The sequence below is a fragment of the Helianthus annuus genome, chromosome 4 (genome assembly GCF_002127325.2).
Source record: "Helianthus annuus cultivar XRQ/B chromosome 4, HanXRQr2.0-SUNRISE, whole genome shotgun sequence".
In the NCBI taxonomy this organism is placed as follows: Eukaryota; Viridiplantae; Streptophyta; class Magnoliopsida; order Asterales; family Asteraceae; genus Helianthus; species Helianthus annuus.
The window spans coordinates 44,138,560-44,159,597 of record NC_035436.2 but is presented as its reverse complement, the minus strand read 5'-3'; the positions used below and the strand labels follow the sequence as shown (position 1 = coordinate 44,159,597).

At 38.7% G+C, this 21,038-nt stretch overlaps 1 pseudogene; it reads right to left on the bottom strand.

The window, feature by feature from the left end:
- Nucleotides 1-8,913: 8,913 nt before the first annotated feature.
- On the bottom strand, nt 8,914-10,646 carry LOC110921169 (annotated as a pseudogene).
- Between the last annotated feature and the right edge of the window lie 10,392 nt (nt 10,647-21,038).

The window sequence follows — 21,038 nt, the reverse complement described above, 5'->3', positions numbered from 1 at the left end:
AAAAAGATTGTCTGTATATATTTATTTACTGCTTAACTTTTATTGTTTTCTTTTAAACAGTTTCGTCGTTTGGTGCATATCAGCACGACATTAGCGGTGATGTCGTTTGATAACATTCAAAGGATTTTAAATTGTTGTCTTTTAATTTCAAAAATACCAAAAAGATTTTAGGCGTGTTTTAATATAAACTTTGTAAAAGCCAAAAAGATTTTATTTCTACTTTATTTTCGATCGTACGATGTTGGAGCTCGAGTCTTCGTTACCTGAAACCTGAACGAAAACCGAACTGACTAAATCTTCATAAACGGTCGAAATTTGCATGTTTTGAAAGTTAAAGACTAAAATTTGACAAATTTATTAAACTTTCAAACTGTCGGACGGTGTTTGATTATGACATGGTCATACGTGTGTCATTTATTTATGTTTACTATATTCCAAGCAGTTGTTCTCATTACGCGTTTAGATTTCTTGCATGTGCAGATTCTGAAGGCTAGGAGAACATGGTCGATGACAAAGCTTCGGAATGAAGACACGACGTGAAGGCGCTTAAAAGATGAAGATGATCGAGTTGCCGCTGGCCATCATCAACACCACAAGGATCTCACTTCATAAAGATAAAGTCCTTTCACGAGCATAACTCAAGGGGGAGCTTATGTTAAGGGGGAGTTTGTCAACACACTTCCTACATGATACGGGTAGTTTGTTGATACACTCTCTGCTTTCAAGACGTGAAGACTTTGAAGATCCTCCGAAATTGAAGACTTGAAAGGACATCAAAATTTTGAGAACTCGAAGACCAAAGACCATCGAAGTTCGAGACGAGTCTACAACTATAGAAGATAAAGACAAAGCTACAGCCAAGGGGGAGTTTGTTGGTGCACTTGTGTCTGTACTTTGTTTGTATTCGGTCTATATGTAAACGATGTCCTAGTTAGTCTGTAAGTTGACCGAGTCAACCATCCTCCGGATTGACTTGGTCAAACAGTTTGTTATATGGTTGTTCTTGTTCTGGCTCGAAGGATGATCATCGAAGGATAAGTGTTATCCTTCGATTAACTCGAAAGATGAACCTTCGATGGATGGTTCGATAGATCATCCTTCGAGGTTCATGCAGATCCTTCGAAGACTTTGTAGTCGATAGATGATCCTTCGACCATCTATCGGATCCTTCGGACATGACAACCTAGGCTGGGTATATATATACCCATGCAGTGTATGTGAGAAGGCATATGCACACCAAGAGATAGAGAGAGTTGAGAGCATTCTGTCCGAAACACACACACACATAGTGAGAGTTTGCAATACAGATTTGTAAACATTGTGCTTGTAACCGGAACCTTCATACGTATTAATACAGTGGTGTTAATCGGTGAACTCTTGTGTGTTTGTTTCTCTACTTGCTTCATCCCGGTTTGCTTGCTAGCTTGGATTCCGCACTCGCTAGTGGGTTTGTATAACAAGGTTTAGGTTTGTCATCCTCTCCGACAAGGGACCTACAATTATTTATCAATTTTTCTTAACTATTTTTTTCTTTAATGACTTAACTTTTGTCAATGGGATTCGGACCCTCTTTCATATGAAAAGGTAAAACATTTTCCAACACTTTGATGTAGGTAGGCCAAAGGCTCTTTGGATGTGAATTGTTAGTACGATAAAAATAAACATATTTAAAAACTAAAATATCAAAATATGTGGCAAAGTGGTCGTAGCGTGCCACATTTTTCCCACAAAACATTATTAACTTTTTATTTGATAACTTATGTTATTTGTTCATACAATATAAGAAACAATTTCTCGGACTAAAAAAATCTAAAATAGCGGCAAAGTTGTCGAAACTTGCGACAATTTTTCCACCAAACATTATTTGGATTTTAATAATCCTAACTTTCACTACTCACTGGTCTACATGAGTCTCAACTTAAAGAATTCCCTCTGACATTCCCAAATTATATGAATTTGACCCCATCGACCTTTTTTTCTAACGTGTCGTGTCACAAACCTAGTTATTGGCTGATGTGGTTAGTTTTGTGGCGCAAACCTAATTATTAGATTTTATTAATCCTAACTTTCACCACCACCACCACCACCACCATTAGCCACCACTTCCACCACCATGACCCACCACCACCACCCACCACCATCAGTCACCACCAGCACCACCATCAACAACAACCACCACCATCAGCCACCACCATCATGGTGGCTCGTGGTGGTGGTTGTTGATGGTGGGGTGGTGGCGTGTGGTGTTGGTGGTTGTTGATGGTGGGGTGGTGGTGGCGGCTAACGGTGGTGATTGTTGATGGTGGTGGTGGCGGCTGATGGTGGTAGTGGTTGTTCATGGTGGTGGTGGGGGGTTGTTGATGGTGGTGAACGTTAGAATTATTAAAATCCAATAACTAGGTTTATGCTATATAAGCATAAACATAAGCTGCCACATCAGCAAATATAATAACTGGGTTTGTACCACGTCAGGGAAAAACTGACTACCAGTTAGAAATGGATTGATGAGGGCTAATTTCTTACACGTTTGCATTAACAGAGGGAATTTTTTAAGTTGGGATTAATGTGGTCAAATGGGGGAAAGTTAAGATTGATAAAATCCAATAACCTTTTTTCGGTTTAATAACTCCTGATATTTGCTAGTAAAAAATAAAAACCAATTAAAACTAATAATTCGAAAAGTGAGGCAAAGTTGCCAAAGTTGCCGCAACTTGCGACAATTTTACCACAAAACTCTATTTCTTTATTTATTTATTTATTAAATTTTGTTGTTAATACAATAAAATAAACAAATTTGAAAACTTAAAAAAATCAAAAGTTTTCACCACCTAGCAAGACAGGTGTTATAAAACACCCTCCAAGAAGATGAAGCAGGTTGGTAGGTAGGTGAGTCACCTTCGTGTTCATTGAGTTTACCTATAACATATGGTAATTATGTTATTTGTTAGGTATAATTAAACAAACAATTTAAAATCTAAAAAATCAAAAGTTGTGGCAAACTTGAAACGTTATTTTTTATTTATTAAATTTTCTTTTTTATTAGTATAATGATATAAACATTTAAAAAAAAAAAAAAAAAAAAAAAACTCAAAAGTTGTAGAAAACTTGCCGCAAGTTGCAACATGTTTCCCACAATTGAGGGTGTCAAAGCACCCAAAGTTAAAATCATTCCCTTGAAAGACCTTCCCGCAGAAGTTATAACCTCTATTGAAACGGAGGCTAAAAAATGAAAGAAGAAAGAGAAAGTTAAAAACATGTTTTGTGATTTATGTGAAAAGAAAAATCATGTCACCAAAAACTTTTTTCTTCTAAAAGCATATGACATTAACAAAACAAGTGTGATTATGCATGCACCTCATTACACAATCTGTGGGAAAAAGAACCACAAAACTCAAGAGTGTGTTTATCTCAATACCTTTGAAGTCAAAAGAAAAGAGTATAGGTCAAAAACAATAGAGAGTCCACAAAAATCAACATCAAAAAGTCAACAGACCTTTGTCCCTGTCAAAACATTTGTTACAAAACAGCTAAATGCAACCTCTGTTCACAAAGAAGATCAAGTAACAGATGCACCACCTGCAAACCAATTCCCAAGGGGATATGGTCAACCATTGTACCAAAAGGTCCCTCATGGTTATGAGGTCTACAAATGGCTTCAAAACCAAAAATGAACAGGCATCCTTATGTTTACCATCATCTGACAGGAAATGGTCCCCAGCAGATGTTACAAAAATCTGCCCAAACCACTGACCATTATCCTTGACTTGAGGATGACTTGTCTGCGACCCCATCCAAAGTCATCTTGGCTTTGAAAACTCACCAAAACTAATTTGTTACTTGATGTGCAGGGAGGTTCAGCATGTTTAGATAGTTTATGGTATGTAGATAGTGGAGGCTCCAGGCACATGAAAGGATGTGGAGCCCTACTCAAAGCTTTCAAAAAAACATGGACGAGGTGATATATATTTTGGTAACAATTCAAAAGGGAAGTGTGTCTCAAATGAGTGACATGGGCTATGGGTCATTCTTCACTAAGGAAACTTGTAAGATTGTTAGGCAGGAAGTGGTTAAAAAGATTGAGGAATCATAACTGGGAGCAAAACACAACTTGTTGTACAAAGGAGTGGCAATGTGCATGTGGTTGATATGTTAAAGGATAGTCCAATGATTGATGCATGTCTGTTCTCAGCTGCCTCTACCAAAAGACAGAACTTTGGCACATGAGACTTGGACACAAAAATCTTAGAACAATCACCACACTCTCAAAACAAGGCCTTGTAAGAGGCCTTCCACCAAAACTTTTTACTTGTGATGAACATTTTGTTTCCTGTTTAAAAGGAAAACAACATAAATGCTCATACAAGTCCATTTAAGAATCCGAAACAACCAAGTGTTTACAACTTTTGCACATGGAATTGTTTGGTCCTATAAAAATCATGAGTCAGAAAAAGAAGAGATATTGTCTTGTTATTGTTGATAATTTTTCAAGGTATACATGGACTTACTTTTTACAATCCAAAGATGAGACTGTAGGTATTTTGCAGGACTTTGTAAAACTAGTTGAAAAGCAATTTAGTCTTGAGGAATGACAATGGAATCGAGTTTTGAAACAAGGAGTTAGCTGAGTTCTGTGTGTCAAAAGGAATTGTAAGGCAGTACAACATCCCAAGAACACCGGAACAAAATAGGGTGGTTGAAAGGAAAACAAAGAACATTGATTGAAGCTGCCAGAACAATGCCTGCGGATTCAGGTTTACCCTTAACCTTTTGGGCAAAGGCTGTAAACACTGCTTGCTATGTGAAGAATAGAGTTTAAATCAACCCCAAACATCAAAAGACTGCCTATGAAACTCTGTTCAAGATCAAACCACTGATCTCATACTTCAAAGTCTTTATTTTAAATTTAAAAGATTCAATTTCAAAATTTGCAGCAAAAGTCGATTTTGGTTATTTTCTGGGATACTCAACTATTGCCAAGGCCTACAAAGTGTTTAACACAAGGCATATGACATTAACAAAAGAAGTGTGATTGTGCCTGCACCTCATTGCAAAATCTGTGGAAAAAAAGAACCACAAAACTCAAGAGTGTGTATATCTCAAAAATTTTGAAGTTAAAAGAAAAGAGTATATATCGGGAGAGTCCACAAAAATCAACATCAAAAAGTTAACAGACCTTTGTCCTTGTCAAAACATCTGTTATAAAACAGCTGAATGCAACCTCTGTTTACAAAGTGGTTCAAGTAACAAGTAACAGATGCACCACCTTCAAACCAATTCCTAAGGGGATATGGTCAACTACTGTACCAAAATGTCCCTCATGGTTACCATCATCTGACAGGAAATGGTCCCCAACAGATGTTACAAAAATCTGCCCAAACCACTGACCATTATCCTGGACTTGAGGATGGCATGTTTGTGACCCCATCCAAAGCCATCTTGGCATTGGGATCTCACCTAAATTAATTTGTTACTTGATGTGTAGGGATGAGCGTTTGGTAATGGGTACCGGTACCAGTGTTAAATTTCCTGTACCATATTTTTTTGGTAACAGTACCCACTTCTTGGCATTTTCGGTTCCGGTTCGGTTCGGTATGGTACCTTCAAATATCGGTACCTTACTTTACCAAATATTTTGGTACTGGTACTGGTACCTAGTTTTGACAAATTTCGATATTGGTATTTTCGGTACCACCAGTTCGGTATGGTATGGTATGGTACCGGACCATGCTCATCCCTATTGTATCATGGGTAAAAATGGTTTTTGGGTATACATAAAGTTGGTGAATAGATCTAAATTTAAATAAAACGTTTTTGCTTTATTATTTATTAAAGAGTAATTTATGATTTTGGCCCCTGTGGTTATATCACTTTTACCCTTTTAGCCCAAAATGAATCTTTTAACACCTGGCCCAGTGTCTTTTTTATTAACCCTTTTGGACCCTAACACAAACCCCATCCATTTACTTTTAGGGACCAAAAGGGTTAGAAAAAAAGACGTTGGGGGCCAAAAGTGTTAGAAAAAAAGACGTAGGGGGCTCAGATGCTAAATAATTCCTTTTTGGGCTAAAAGGATAAAAGTGATATAACCACAGGGGCCAAAATCGTAATTTACTCTTTATTAAAATAACATGAAACCTCAAGTGTAAATGATATATCTGTAACAAACCAACAATAACCACAATCACCACAACCAAAAATGATACGCGACATAAAGATAATGAAACAATAGACAGTGATGAGATTCAAGCCCCAAAGAGCGAATCTAAATGATGTTAGCGATACCTAGTTCAACCCATGGTTGTGGGAACCAGTCAGCCATTGGATCTATATTAGAAACAATAGACACAAAGCGATTATCATGTAGATACATGTATATGAAACAATATATACAAATATATGAAACAGGTGGCGACACATTGATGTTGCATGTTGATGATTTGAATAAGAAACATATGAAACATAAACACATGATATACCCCAAAAATTTTTAGTGACAAAAAGGGGAAAAAGAAATAGATCTACTCACAGTTTTGCATTCTGTTTGATCATTACGTAAACCGCATGTGTGTTGAGGGAAAAACTTCAAAAGACAATAGTTACCCTAAAGGAATTAATAACCAAAAATACTAAACAAGAAAAAACCAAAAACTATAAAATAAATCCTATAACTTAGGTATTTTGTCTAACTTAAAACTATAGAAAATAATACTAACATATCTATTAACTTAATGTTTGCAACAAAATAAATAATGTGACATATCTAAAATATTACCTAAATAATACATATATCATTGCTTTTATATTGTAACATGTACTAAATCTAAATATACTTTAGCCACATATATTTATAACCTAGTCCCAACATACTCTATCCATGATGAGAAGTCTAAAAATTTTGACAATAAAATACCAAGACAAATTAGATAACAATTTATGTTATTATAAGTTAAAAATATTTTATCTTATATTTTATAGAAATCATCAAATTCGTTAAAAAATGATAAATTTAGTGTTAATATTTAACAAGTCCTTTTATTTCCAAAAAAAAAAAAAAAAAAAAAAAACTATAGAACATGAAATCTATAAAAAATACATGTCATAATTATTTTATAGAAAATCAGAAAAATAATATACATGAGTTTATATATTGATGAATCTATTTTTAATATAATTTTTCCATAAATTAGAACCTGATCAAGAATTCATAACAAATCTATGAGACATCCAAAAATCCTCAAAAATTACAGAAACCCAACTAACATGATTATGAACAATACCCTAGATTCAATTTCATTAAAACATAATCATAAGTCAAAAGCCCCGATTTTCTAGAAACTAAGAACCCTAATATTAAAAGAGATCAAAATAAGATTCATTTCGTGTAAAAGTTTAATTGAAATTTCGTGTAAAAGTTTAATTGAAATTGAATTCAATTAGGATAAAAAAAACACATGAACTGTTAAAAAAATAAGATTCATTTTCCCTTCTATCCTAGAAATGGATAGTAGGGTCTTATAGAGCATGAAAAATTAGACGTGTTAGGCTTTGGAATTACCTGATTTGGTGAAGAAATAAAGAAGATATCAAATCACTAAGTTCCAAGCCCTTGCTTTGATCCTTGTCCAAATTCATGAGTTAGAGAGTGGATTAGCAAGTTGTAGATATGGAGATTCGTGAAATATGATAAGGGATGTTGTTTGGTTTTGTGTTTAGGCAAAGATGGACGAATTTGGTGTGATGTTATGAGTTTTAGGAAGATGAAAATGGTATAATGATTTTGGTTTTCATAGCACCAATTATGTGTTGATTATGTGTAGTCATTAAAACCCACTTAATTGGGACAATAAAGATGCCATAAAGTCGAGAATAAGAAGAGATGAGGAGTCTTCAGTTACATATATTGCGATTTGGAAGAAGATGATGAACCGCAGACATATGTCGTTTGGTGAACCAAACCACATGGTATGTCGTTTAGGTTTTCTTGCAGACAACATAGGTTGTCGTTTAGAAAACCAAGTATGTCGTTTGGTTGAGATTTGCTCATCGTTTGGCCTAGGTTTCAAACGTGACAGGATATCATTTAAGCATAACTGGTGTTGTTTGGGAAGAGAAGTGATGGGTATCGTTTAAGGGAGGTGAGATGTCGTTTAGTTTATTATTAATTACCTAGATAACACAAAATTTCAAATAATAAATCTTAAACGAGCAAATATAGAAATTTGCATTTTCGTAATAGTTTATTACGATTAGAGTCTGATTTACAAACGGGTCGGGTTTCATTGATCCGTTTGGATGTTACAAAGGGGACGCTAGTGTTTTAAGATTAGACGACCATGTTTAGGCCTAATGAAAGTGAGCCCTGACAATATTTTTAGTAACACTAGCATAAGTTGTCTTAACCGGGTCTGCGCTAGAGAGCCCTCTGGCGCAATAGATCCCCAATTTAAACCCCTCAATGAGAAACCCCTGTCACCCAGACTCGAACTTGAGACCTGGAGGGGAAAACTCACCCGGGCACACCAGAGGTGAAACTTAAATAACTTGAAACTTACGTGGCGCGCGATAAAACCACACACCATTTGGTCTTATACCAAAATCTTTTGACACCTAATCTCTTGGCAAAATCAAAAATCAGTTGTCAAAATACACATTATCCTTAGTGCAATTGACACAATTAGATTTTAGTGACATTAACACTTATCCTTCTTGATTGGTGTTTCACCTAGTCAGAATTATGTTACGTTTGGACGTCGCTAAGCATTACTAAATCGTAAATTTTGTTTTGTTCTTGGTTATAGTATATGATCACCGAATGCATGTAAAAGGGTTTTTATTCAAACAAACAATAGATTATTGTTGATGATAACTTACATAACTTGTCCATAACTAATTTGAAATGATCAATTTTTACACACCCTGTAAACTCAATTTCACAAGAACATCCAAGACTTCTATGTTAACAGGATCTTCATTTTCTTCCAACTCCTTGGCATTTTCTAGCATTAAATTGTGGTTTCCAAGAACGGATAATCCGTATACCCAACAACAGGATCGCGTGTATAAAAGGTTGACCTGTCATACTTGTTAAGAGGAGCATTAAGCTCAAATCGTTTTGGCAAATCCGGATTAGCCAAAAACAAACGACCATAAGCAACAAGATCGGTTCTGTTTTCAGCCACAGCTTTGTTACCATCTTCCCTGCCATACCCACCAGCAGAAATAAAAGTCCCACCACTCGGTTCTGTTTTCAGCCACAGCTTTTCTCATAGGGACAAGACTATCAAGGCAATCAACTTTTTCAAATACTGTTTCATCCTAGGTTCCACCACATGGCAGTAAAGAATCTTGAACTCATTCAAAGATTCAGCCAAGTAAAGAACTAAAGTTTCCGGATTTGAGTCACCTGATTCCGAGTAGTTTGCAAATGGGGATAATCTTATGCCAACTTTATCTCCTCCAATCTCCTTCACAACAGCATCAACTACTTCAAGAGCAAATCTGCAACGGTTCTCTAGAGAACCACCGTATTCGTCTGTTCTGTCATTAATCTCATCTTTCAAAAATTGGTCGATTAGATAGCCATGAGCCCCATGAATCTCAACTCCATCAAACCTGAAATATGGTAAATTGATCAGTGAGATAGTGAAGGGATTCTAACTCTGATCAAGAACTTATGAGGAACTAACTGTTACCAGCTTCAATTGCATTTCTTGCAGCAACTCGGAAATCATCAACAACAAGCGGAATCTCTTGTGTTGTTAGCTTCTTCGGAGATTGTTGTTGATATGCTAGTTTTTTGTTTGAGGAAGACACAGGGGATTTCCCGTTTGGCACTAATTCAAAAGCATATATGAGAAAAGTATTTATGGTAATAGCTCACCTTTTTTTGAACGGTGAGAATCTTTAAATGTTGAGAAAGAGAGAGAGATCTCACACCCTCCCAAACAGAGGGCCCCAACCCCACTCTGTCTAGACTATTTTGTCTTAATCTGGACCGCACAGCCTTCAGAGTTTGGCTAAGTGCGTTCCCTGGGAAACCATACCACCCACTGTAAACAACAATGAACAAACATTATACCAGTTTCTAAAACCCTTCCAACATGAACTAGCTGACAGAAAAAGATTCCTCCTTTTGCATGAACGCATCCACAAGAGGTTTCCAGCCCTCTACTTGTTCTTTCGTCCATATGCCTGGCATCTCCGGAGACCTTGACAATGACAACATAAACAGATCTTGAGAACCAAGATCAATCAGTCACAATTCAGAAAATTTAGGTGTGTCCTTACGTTTGGGAAATGTCAGAGACACCAGCAGCTTCAGCAATAAGAAACCCGCTTTTGGATGTTCTTTGTGAATAATATAAGATCATGGGTGGCTGAAGGACATAGCCCAAGCATCTTTGCCTTGTTAGGGGTGCCAAAACAACTCTGTTTGGCATTTTATAAAACAGTTCATGAACAAGTCATTATAAATGAAACCCAAGAAGTAATTCAGAACAAAAGATACATGAGTGTGAGAAGATCAAACAGATTACCTGTGAGAAAGCTCAAATTTCCCCATTTTGTACGGGGTCAGAAGAGAGATTTCACCTTCTTTGTTCGCCATTGTTAAAACTTCTTGAAAGATTTTGAGATCAGAAATAAGACTGAAGTAGGTTCTTCTTAAAGATGCCTGATCCCGTAGGCGCACATGAGTCACGTTCACCAGTAAAAGCACCTATTTATAACTATAATTTTAAATAGTAAAAAACTAATTACATTTGTGTATAATAAAATAATTAAGGTATGTCATAAATAATAAAAAAGAGCCAAGCTCAGGCTTTAGATTTGGAGCTTGACACAATTCGAGCTCGACCTTAAGCTTTGTTAAGTTATATTGAGTCAAGGATCCTTGTAGCTGATGATACAAAACCAATTTTCTACTAAAGGGGATGCTAACCGCTAATTATTGAATTAAAAGTACTTAGTCCCTATAAAGGTGGAAGAGCACGCTGGGGTACTACTTTCCTTGAGTGGTCACCACGTCGGTAAACCGCCATTGGTGCCAGGGGTGTTCAAGAGCATCCGAATCCGAATCCAATTTACCCGATTATCCAAATCCGAATTATCCTTTGGATAATCCGAATTTTCCGGATAGTGATTTCGGAAATTTTCGGATATTTCGGATATCCGATATCCGTTTTTTTTTAAATATAATGTGAATGCTATATAAATACCATTATAGAATTAAAACCTAACCCTAATCCTTTTTCTATCAGCCACTCATTCACTCACCCCCAAGACTCACTTTTAATATCCAGGTCTGTGAGCAACTGAGCATCGAAAAATCAAGATCTGAACAAGATACGAATAATCAAAATACGAACACTGAAGGTCGAGATCTGAAAATCAAAGACCGAAGGTTTGTTTCCACTTTCCAATATCGAATCTGATTTGTTATCTTGTTCCACCGAAAGCTTATATACGATTTCTTACAGTTTTTAGTTCAAATTTATACGATTTGTTTAACTTATATACAATTTGTTACAGTTTTTAGTTCAAATTAATACGAACATCAATGGTTTATTTTACTTATATACGACTTCTTACAGTTTCCTCAGAGTTATATACGATTTCGATTTGTTTCGAGATGGGTTTATTTCAATTTGTTTGGCTCTGTTCATCAGTTTATGTACGATTTCTGTTTTACTTTATTGATGATTACAGTTTATATGTCCGAGATGGGTTTTTATACATATGTCGTTTTAATATGTTCTTTTCTATTATGTCACAGGTATGAAAGAATTGGTGTTGGAACAACCCACAATTATTATTTTTGAAACGGTTGATGAAGGTTGTGACAACTCGAATTTCCAAGATTCTATTTCGCATTTATTGCACGTTCATGTATTGACTAGTCGTTTATTTGCACAATTGATTGCCTTGGAATTGTATATGTTTTGATTGTTTAATTATGCATGGTTGTTTGATAATTGTGAAATTGATAAATAAATGAACTTGGTGGTGAAATTATGAAATTGTTATGAGATGGTGTACTATTGTAAAATATAATACTTGAGGATGTAGAGGACAATTAGTGAAATTCTAGTAATACTTAACCCTAACCTCTCTCACTAATCATTCCCTAATCATCACAAGAATCAAAGCACGTACACCCACATTCCCTAATCCTCTCTACAACCACCTTCTCATCATTCTTGGATTCACAAGTTCTTTGCATCAAGTTTGATTGCCAATCCATCTAAAATCGAATCAAGGTAATTGTTTAATCATTGTTTGTGATTGTTTGATTGTCATTGATCCTTGATTATGAGATTCATGTTAAAAACCCTAATTTCTTATGATAGTTCTGTAATTATTGATTCATTCCAAGGATTGTGAAATGATGCTGTAAGTTGTGTGATTGCTACCTGATGATTTAGATACAAGAAATGTGGAATTGTGATTTAAAATTGAGTTTCAATGATCGCATTGTATGAAGTTAGGGTTCCTGTTCGTATGATAGAAAACGTAACTGATATAATTGCGATGGTGATTGTCTGAGGTTGAACTGATAAGTTATTCGGAGCGTTTAAATGAAATTGTGTCTGAGTTTATGTGATGAAAATATGAACCGAGTTTGTGTGTTATGTAGATGGTCCGAGTATAATGTTTACATATGGTCCGAGTTTAATGTCTACATATGGTCCGAATATAATGATTTACATATGGTCCGAGTATAATGTTTACATATGGTCCGAGTTTAATGAGTTACGTATGGTCCGAGTTTAATGATTTAAATGTTGGTCCGACTTTGGGTGATGAGTTAACTGGCCCGACTTTTGTACAAAACAAAAGACCGAGTTTCATAACAATTCATGTGGTCCGAGTTTGGCTCACTTGTCCGACTTTAAAACTTTTATGTGATCCGAGGTTGATGTTTAATGCATAGTGGCCGAGTTTATCAAATACATGAGTCCGACCTTAACAATTCATGTGGTCCGAGTTTCTCACCCTTTCCCTTGTCCGACTTTATTAACCCCCCCCCACACGCTAATGTCCGAATTTCTATTAAGGACATTTAAGTCCGAATTTGATTGATATAGAGATGTCCGACTTTCTACTTCTGTGGGGTAATAGACTTCATGTTAATCCTGAGACTCTGTTTGTTATTGCATATTGCATGTGCTAGCCCAACTACTGTATATTATACACATGATTCGACTTGTGAGCAAGTTATTAATCCTGTTAACCCTACTAGATAATAAACTGTGTCGGATGGTAAAACCAGTTAAACGTATTAACTTCGTTATGACTGGAAAGAAGTTAATTCAGGTAGACATGTAACATTTCTAGTGTGTGTATCTTGTTCAGTGTGATAACTTGATGAAGTATTTTAACCGCATGTTTATCTGTGAATCGTATGAAGATGATTAACTAGTTGTAGTATTTAATGTCAACGGTTATACACACTATGTGACGAACTTTGCATGCGAAACCCTACGAACATGAACTGACTATGTGAAAATGCATTACCATAGGCCTTGACTGATTGATTGATTGTTTACGAGCACGTAGATAGCATACCGAGCAAACCAAGGTGAGTTCACACCCTTACTAAGGCATGGGATTCCCAAGGGCTTGGGAATGGGATTGAAGAAATAAGGTTGAATAGATTCGTACTGACACTAATACTAGACTACCATACCACTGTCCTCGGTTGTGCAGGACACATACTTATACTTACTACTATCCTCGGTTGTGAAGGATACCTATACTTACTACTATCCTCGGTTGTGAAGGATACCTATACTTATTACTATCCTCGGATGTGAAGGATACTTATACCTACTACTATCCTCGGATGTGAAGGATACCTATACTTATTACTATCCTCGGATGTGAAGGATACTTATACTTATTACTATCCTCGGATGTGAAGGATACTTATGCTTATCACTATCCTCGGTTGTGAAGGATACTTATGGTTACGAGTAGTCTAGTGGTTATACAACATGGGAAGCCCCCACCAATAGAACGTACTAACGGCCCAGTAGAGCCACCTGTTACATACGAACTTACTATTACGCATTTACTTTCTGTGAACTCGCTCAACTAGTTGTTGATCCTTTGTTAGATGCCTTGCAGGTCGTTAGATACATGGAGCTTGCACAAGGAGGAGCTGGTCGTTGTGGGCTTGGATCGTGATTATCTTGTTAAACACTTTTGATACTCGATACTTTATTACGATGGGTTTTATTCATACGCTTCCGCTAAACAATAATAGCTTATGTTTTTGGAACACCTTTCATATGGATGGGGTTTGGTTTAATAGCAATTACTTTTACTATATATATTGTTCTATATGATTGGTGGCTTGATCCTGGTCAGTCACGCTCCCAAGCGGTGATACTCCGCAGGTGGACTTTGGGGGTGTGACAGATTGGTATCAGAGCCATTGGTTATAGAGAACTTGGTTTTAATATGGGAAGACGTTTTTATTAAAACCAGACTATAACCAGAACAGTGCTCTCAACGAACCACAACGACGCTTCGCTCCACGTGCAAGACTCAACATTCTAGGTAATAAGGTTTATGTTTATTGCCTACATGCTAGAATTGCATAGCACTTTGCTCGTAGTATGCTTACATTACTTTGCTCACTACTTGTTACTGCTTGAGAACACCTATACGCCTACACTTTTCTGTCATCACACTACTCGCGAACCATTCATACTTATGCTACCTTTACTGATCGATCATGTCTGGACGTGTTAACATGACTCAAGCCCGGTTGACGGCTCTCATTAACGAACAAGTTCCTGCGGCGCTTGCAGCCGCACAAGCAGGAGGTATAACCTGCTATTCCAGACCTGTCCTAGAATGTTAGATCCTACTCTCGTGACCCAACTCTCGCGCTTAACCTTGACCTACCTTTCTCGCGCAACGGGTCGGAACGCATAGCAACCTGGCTGCACATTCAAGAACTTCATGGACCGTCGTCCAAGCACATTCAGTGGCACAGAAGGAGCAGTGGGACTACTCCATTGGTTTGGGAAGCTCGAGTCAGTATTCGAGATGTGTGAATGCCCTGAGGCTCGCAGGGTCAAGTACGCCACTGGTACATTGGAAGGAATCGCGCTAACCTGGTGGAACGCGCAAGTACAGATACTAGGGTTGGCAGCTGCTAACGCCACCCCCTGGAACGAACTCAAAGAACGCATTAAAAGGGAATACTGCACGCGTGATGACATCCACAAGTTGGAAGTGGAGCTTTGCCATTTGAAAATGACGGGGTCAGCAATTGAAGCTTATACGAAACGGTCGAGCGAACTAGCCATCTTGTGTCCAACCATGGGGGACCCTTCAAGCAAGCGTATCGAATAGTACCTCAAAGGTCTAGCCTCAGAGATTCAGAGCCATGCTACAGCGGCTAACCTCGACAATACCCAAGACATTCAGCGTCTTGCTCATCGCCTCACGGGTCAGGCAGTGGAACAAAACAGGCTGCCTAGTTGTATCAGCGCTATTACTACCGCTACCACTTCTGCTACTCCCGCTACTCCTAGTGACAACAAGCGGAAATGGGATGGGTATTCCAGCAAGGGTTCAGCTACCGTTCGGTCTCAAGCACAGCAGCAGCACAAGAATAGTGATCGCCAGAGCACAGCAGAAGCTAAGGATTCAGGAACACACGGCTTGCAAATCGGAATCGCCAGCAGCAACAACAAGCAGAAATCCTATGCAAAGAAAAGATTGTTCGCAACCCCCGTTCTGGACAAGAACCTCTCGAAGTTCAAAGCGACAAAAGTGGTGCTGTGGTTGGCATCACCTCTTTCATGAAGGCTCAGAAATGTTTGCGGAAGGGCCACACCGCAAATTTTGGCTCTCGTTACCGACGCATCAGCGAAAGAAAGAAGTTGGAAGACCATCCAGTTGTACGCGAATTTCCTCAGGTGTTTCCTGAAGATTTACCTGGTCTACCGCCTCATCGTCAAGTTGTATTTCAAATCGAGCTCGCTCCAGGAGCAGCACCCATAGCTCGAGCACCGTATCGCTTAGCTCCACCAGAATCGGAAGAACTATCGACGCAGCTACAAGGAATCATGGATAACGGATTTATCCGACCTATCTCTTTGCCTTGGGGAGCTACAAGAACTATTGGATACAAATTATCGGTGAAAAAGAAGGATGGCACCTTCAGGATGTGAAATTGATTACCGTGAATTGAACGGGGTCAAAGTGAAGAACCGTTATCCTTTCCACGCATTGACGACTTATTCGACCAGTTGCAAAGGTCGAGTTACTACTCCAAGGTTGAGCTAAGGCCTGGTTATAATCAGCTGAGAGTCCAGGATGAGGACGTCTCCAAGACAGCATTCAGAACTCGCTGCGGCCATTACAAGTTTCTTGTCATACCATTCGGGCTTACGAACGCGCCTGCAGTCTTCATGGATCTTATGAACAGGGTGTGTAAACCCTATCTAGACAAGTTCGTTATCGTTTTCATCGACGACATTTTGATTTACTCCAAGAGTCAGGAGGAGCACGAGCAGCATTTGCGTCTTATTTTGGAACTTCTTCGAAAGGAGCAACTGTACGCCAAGTTTTCAAAATGCGACTTCTGGCTTCGTGAAGTCCACTTCTTAGGCCATGTGGTGAACAAGGATGGGATTCATGTCGATCCATCCAAGGTTGATTCGATCAGAAACTGGCCTGCACCGCGTACACCGACTGAAATACGCCAATTCTTGGGTTTGGCGGGTTACTACAGGCGATTTATCAAAGACTTCTCCAAGATCGCGCAGCCGCTAACTATGATGACACAGAAAGGTGTCACATACCGTTGGGGTGATTCCCAGGAAACCGCTTTTCAGTATTTGAAAGAGAGACTATGCAGCGCACCTATACTCTCATTGCCAGAAGGCGCAGATGACTTCGTGGTTTATTGTGACGCATCGATACAGGGGCTTGGTTGCGTATTGATGCAGCGCGATAAAGTTATTGCCTACGCTTCGCGGCAACTCAAGATTCATGAACAGAACTACACGACGCACGATTTAGAGCTGGGAGCTGTTGTTTTCGCGCTTAAGATATGGCGACACTACCTGTACGGTACCAGGTGCACGATTTACACCGATCACAGGAGTCTCGAGCATATTCTTAAGCAAAGGATTTGAATATGCGTCAACGGAGATGGGTTGAACTTCTGAACGACTACGAATGCGCCATCAAGTATCATCCAGGCAAGGCCCATGTTGTGGCTGACGCCCTCAGTCGGAAAGACACTCTACCTAAGCGCGTGCGAGCGCTACAACTTACTATTCAGTCCAGTCTTCCTGCACAGATACGAGCTCTCAGATAGAAGCACTAAAACCCGAAAACGTCAAGGCTGAAGCCTTACGTGGTTCAAGGCAACAAATGGAACAAAAGGAAGACGGCGCCTACTATGTAACGGGGCATATTTGGGTCCCACTTTATGGCGGTCTACGCGAACTTGTGATGGATGAAGCGCACAAGTCTCGCTACTCGGTACATCCAGGGTCGGATAAAATGTACCACGATATCAGAACAACTTATTGGTGGCCGAACATGAAAGCTCTTATTGCAACTTACGTCGGCAAGTGTTTGACTTGTGCAAGGGTTAAAATCGAGTATCAGAAACCATCAGGCCTACTTCAACAACCTGAGATACCACAATGGAAATGGGAGCAAATTTCCATGGATTTTGTTACTGGCCTACCTAGATCCCAGCGCGGGAATGACACCATCTGGGTGATCGTTGACCGACTCACGAAGTCTGCTCACTTCTTGGCTATCAAAGAAATGGATAAATTCTCTACCTTAGCAGACATCTACTTGAAAGAAGTTGTTTCGAGGCACGGAGTGCCAACCTCTATCATTTCGGATCGGGATGCACGATTCACGTCAGAACTATGGCAAGCGATGTACAAAGCGTTTGGCTCTCGTTTAGACATGAGCACAGCATATCATCCTCAGACGGATGGGCAGTCTGAGCGCACAATACAGACTCTTGAAGACATGCTTCGGGCATGTGTTATTGATTTCGGCAACGGCTGGGAAAAGCACCTTCCTTTGGTGGAGTTTTCGTACAATAACAGTTATCACACCAGCATACAAGCCGCTCCATTCGAGGCATTGTACGGACGTAAATGCCGGTCACCTCTCTGTTGGGCAGAGGTGGGAGATAGTCAGATCACGGGTCCAGAAATTGTAGTGGACGCCACAGAAAAGATAGCACAGATACGACAACGCATGGCGGCAGCTCGTGACCGTCAGAAAGCCTACGCGGACAAGCGTAGCAAGCCTTTGGAATTTCAGGTCGGGGACCGGGTTTTATTAAAAGTCTCACCCTGGAAGGGTGTGGTTAGATTTGGTAAACGAGGCAAACTCAATCCACGGTATGTTGGACCGTTCGAAATCACTGAAAGAATAGGCCCAGTAGCCTACAGACTGAACCTACCAGCTGAACTCGGTGCAGTTCACAATGTATTTCACGTGTCGAATCTGAAGAAGTGCCTGTCAGATGAGACCCTCATAGTTCCTTTTAAGGAACTCACTATCGACGAGCGGTTGCAGTTCGTCGAGGAACCAGTTGAAATCACGGACCGGGATGTTAAGGTCCTCAAACACAAGAGAATCCCTCTTGTTCGAGTTCGTTGGAACTCCCAACGTGGCCCAGAGTACACCTGGGAACGCGAAGACCAAATGAAAGAAAAGTACCCCCAGTTATTCGAAACCAATGTAACCACTACTGAGGCTGAAGCTACTACAACTGAATTTCGGGACGAAATTCCAAATCAACGGGGGGATGATGTGACACCCCAGGAAAACCAGTAAACAATACAGCTTATCTAGCTTCCTCAGTGAGTGCGTACCAAATTTCGGGACGAAATTTCTTTTAAGTTGGGGATAATGTGACAACTCGAATTTCCAAGATTCTATTTCGCATTTATTGCACGTTCATGTATTGACTAGTCGTTTATTTGCACAAATGATTGCCTTGGAATTGTATATGTTTTGATTGTTTAATTATGCATGGTTGTTTGATAATTGTGAAATTGATAAATAAATGAACTTGGTGGTGAAATTATGAAATTGTTATGAGATGGTGTACTATTGTAAAATATAATACTTGAGGATGTAGAGGACAATTAGTGAAATTCTAGTAATACTTAACCCTAACCTCTCTCACTAATCATTCCCTAATCATCACAAGAATCAAAGCACGTACACCCACATTCCCTAATCCTCTCTACAACCACCTTCTCATCATTCTTGGATTCACAAGTTCTTTGCATCAAGTTTGATTGCCAATCCATCTAAAATCGAATCAAGGTAATTGTTTAATCATTGTTTGTGATTGTTTGATTGTCATTGATCCTTGATTATGAGATTCATGTTAAAAACCCTAATTTCTTATGATAGTTCTGTAATTATTGATTCATTCCAAGGATTGTGAAATGATGCTGTAAGTTGTGTGATTGCTACCTGATGATTTAGATACAAGAAATGTGGAATTGTGATTTAAAATTGAGTTTCAATGATCGCATTGTATGAAGTTAGGGTTCCTGTTCGTATGATAGAAAACGTAACTGATATAATTGCGATGGTGATTGTCTGAGGTTGAACTGATAAGTTATTCCGAGCGTTTAAATGAAATTGTGTCTGAGTTTATGTGATGAAAATATGAACCGAGTTTGTGTGTTATGTAGATGGTCCGAGTATAATGTTTACATATGGTCCGAGTTTAATGTCTACATATGGTCCCAATATAATGATTTACATATGGTCCGAGTATAATGTTTACATATGGTCCGAGTTTAATGAGTTACATATGGTCCGAGTTTAATGATTTAAATGTTGGTCCGACTTTGGGTGATGAGTTAACTGGCCCGACTTTTGTACAAAACAAAGGACCGAGTTTCATAACAATTCATGTGGTCCGAGTTTGGCTCACTTGTCCGACTTTAAAACTTTTATGTGATCCGAGGTTGATGTTTAATGCATAGTGGCCGAGTTTATCAAATACATGAGTCCGACCTTAACAATTCATGTGGTCCGAGTTTCTCACCCTTTCCCTTGTCCGACTTTATTAACCCCCCCCACACGCTAATGTCCGAATTTCTATTAAGGACATTTAAGTCCGAATTTGATTGATATAGAGATGTCCGACTTTCTACTTCTGTGGGGTAATAGACTTCATGTTAATCCTGAGACTCTGTTTGTTATTGCATATTGCATGTGCTAGCCCAACTACTGTATATTATACACATGATTCGACTTGTGAGCAAGTTATTAATCCTGTTAACCCTACTAGATAATAAACTGTGTCGGATGGTAAAACCAGTTAAACATATTAACTTCGTTATGACTGGAAAGAAGTTAATTCAGGTAGACATGTAACATTTCTAGTGTGTGTATCTTGTTCAGTGTGATAACTTGATGAAGTATTTTAACCGCATGTTTATCTGTGAATCGTATGAAGATGATTAACTAGTTGTAGTATTTAATGTCAACGGTTATACACACTATGTGACGAACTTTGCATGCGAAACCCTACGAACATGAACTGACTATGTGAAAATGCATTACCATAGGCCTTGACTGATTGATTGATTGTTTACGAGCACGTAGATAGCATACCGAGCAAACCAAGGTGAGTTCACACCCTTACTAAGGCATGGGATTCCCAAGGGCTTGGGAATGGGATTGAAGAAATAAGGTTGAATAGATTCGTACTGACACTAATACTAGACTACCATACCACTGTCCTCGGTTGTGCAGGACACATACTTATACTTACTACTATCCTCGGTTGTGAAGGATACCTATACTTACTACTATCCTCGGTTGTGAAGGATACCTATACTTATTACTATCCTCGGATGTGAAGGATACTTATACCTACTACTATCCTCGGATGTGAAGGATACCTATACTTATTACTATCCTCGGATGTGAAGGATACTTATACTTATTACTATCCTCGGATGTGAAGGATACTTATGCTTATCACTATCCTCGGTTGTGAAGGA